The 2,564-nt window shown below is 36.9% G+C and overlaps 1 long non-coding RNA gene across 1 annotated transcript; it reads left to right on the plus strand.

The window, feature by feature from the left end:
- LOC103466749 (uncharacterized) lies at nt 1-990 on the plus strand. The gene is made up of 3 exons (XR_533980.1): nt 1-87; nt 698-720; nt 825-990. It is a non-coding gene; the product is annotated as an uncharacterized LOC103466749 (long non-coding RNA).
- Nucleotides 991-2,564: the final 1,574 nt, after the last annotated feature.

The following is a 2,564-nucleotide window of genomic DNA, read 5'->3' on the forward strand; positions in this document are numbered from 1 at the left end:
GCGCAATTAAACAACAGTACATCTTTGAAAAGCAGAAGTGGAGCCTCCTGCATAACCAACAAGAATTCAGCAAGAGGTTTCTGGATGGTAAGTCAACAACAAAATGTTTGTCTGTTCCAGCAGTCATTATACAGCACATACAGTGGTAAAACCAGCTGGCCATATGGTCGGGAGATCAGCTTGGGTTACTRGGTAACGGGTGGAATTCTGCTGGGGTTGCTAGGTAACGGGTGGAATTCTGCTGGGGTTGCTAGGTAACAGGTGGAATTCTGCTGGGGTTGCTAGGTAACCGTGCAGTGCCGGTAAATTTGTGATGTCACATTTTGGAGGTTTTTGAAATGGTTCTTTTTCCAGACACAAAAAACATGAACTTACTGCCAAAAACAAGCTGGGTGTTTTTTTTGGGTTTTTTTTTTACGCGCTTGGGTATGGGATGTTCCAGCTATAGATGATCTTTGTAGCACAAGTGCTAACTCCTGGTTAAAAAGGTTCATATATGGTCATGCCTTCCTGTCTTAGCGGTCTTTTTGTTTCTATATAATGCAGTGTAGTAAGTTTTAAGCTTACTTATCTGCCTGAAAAAGAATGAAAAGCTTAATTTTTAGTTATTTGTTTAATACTTTCAAAGATTTTTAGATTTTCTAGTTTTAAGGGTAATTAACAATCAATGAAATTTTGTTGATTTTTCTTCATACAGAATTTTTTCTCATGGCTCACCAGGTCTGCTGCTTTCTTTTGCTGTCTGAATCCATGAGAGCTGCCTGACTTCATTGTATTTTTCTTAATTTTGCTCTTTCTTCTCTGCCTGTTGCCTGGGAACACAGCGGAGTCATTACGGTAACTGACGGTAACTGATTTCCTTCTGCTTCAGAGGCCAACAGAAGTCAAGATGAACTTTCCTTCATGATTCATTTTGTTTCATTACTCCAGATTTGGCTTTAATGCATTTCAAAGTTTGTTTAAACTGATCAACAGGAAGGCCACAGCTCCATATTAAAGCTAATATTTATTTGTTCTCTTCTGGGCTTTTTTTCCCTGAGTTCTGCCTGCAGGCGGGCGATAGCAACCTACAGCGGCGTATTAGGGCCTTTATGGGTAGGGAGGAAAAAAGAGCGAATTTCCACTAAAAAACTTGACATTAATTTCAGAAATCTTCTAGAAAAAATCTTGGGAAATTTCTGAGTTGGAAAAGTTGAACATTTGCTAGAAAATACTCAGATATTTTGAGATAAATCTCAGAAATTTATTTGAAAAAAAAAAAAAGAAATATCTGAGTTTTCAACAGTAAAAAAATTTTCATCTTTTGTAGCTCTGAAATGTAAAACTATTTTCTAGAAAATTTCTGAGGTTAATCTCAAAATCTCTGAGTTTTTTTCTTACAAATTTTCAGCTTTTGGAGCTCAGAAATTTTTTTTTTTCAAGGAAATTTCTGATATTTTAAAAAAATTCTTAATTCTTTCAAATTTTAGACTTTTTGAGCTCAGTTGTTTTTTTTTCTGTCTTTTTTTTAAAAGAAAATTTCTGATGTTAATCTCAAAATTTTGGAGTTCTTCCTCACAGATTTTTGACTTTTGAAACTCATAGCGAGCAGCAACACCTCATTTCTTTTCTGATGTTGAGATCGCTGCTCTCATAAAGTGCAGATTGCGACATAGCTGGGTGTCTGTCTCCTTGGAAATCAGCAGGAGGGAACCGTAAGATATCTGTAAGCTCTGAGACCTCTGACTATCACCATCGTGTTTTTGATGGCAGCAGACAAAACCGGATGAAAGAGGCTGGAATTATTCCTGTTTGGGTTTTGATGGCAGTAAGTAAGAAATCAAAAAAAGTGTTTTGTAGACGTGTGAAAAACACTCCCGCTGAGATGGGGTGCCACAGCTTAATGGCGCCCAGAGGAGCTCCTGGCGAGCGGCGCCGGCGTGTTTGAGATCAGCTCTGCGTGTGCGTGCAGACGGGGAAGGTTAGCCGCTGTGACAAAACGCTTTGTGACTTTTAAGGAAACACTCGGCACCAGCCTGAATTCATCAGAACCAAAATAGAAACACATTTGCATGAATGGAGCTGCATGCAGGAGGCGGCAGAAGTTGTTTTTACTCAGAGGAGGCGGCCCATTAATAAGAGAGAATCATTTTATTTTACTGTTTTATATCATAATAAAACAGTCTGACCATCTGTACCCCCGAGAGAAATCATATCTTTACTTTATTTACACCATTATTTGATGTTTACTTGAGTAACTTTTTGGAAACAAAATGTCCTTTTAGTAGTATTTTTATTGATTTGTGCCTTTTACTTGAGTAAAACTTCTAGATACTCGACTCACTGTGAGTAACTTTAACAAACTTTAACCAACAATTCACCAGACAGACACGCTTGCAGTTTTTGATAAAGTTTTTAGGTTTTATTTTGAAAGAATCTGATTTGGAGACAATTTTCTTTTGCTTGATTTTATAACTACGTTATTAACATGAATAATTTTCATCTTGAGCTTTAAAATACCAAAATTTCCACATGAAAGTTGTATTTTGCCCCATCTGATGATGTTATTTTTACATTTTAAATGA

This window comes from Poecilia reticulata, linkage group LG6 (genome assembly GCF_000633615.1).
Source record: "Poecilia reticulata strain Guanapo linkage group LG6, Guppy_female_1.0+MT, whole genome shotgun sequence".
Taxonomy (NCBI): domain Eukaryota; kingdom Metazoa; phylum Chordata; class Actinopteri; order Cyprinodontiformes; family Poeciliidae; genus Poecilia; species Poecilia reticulata.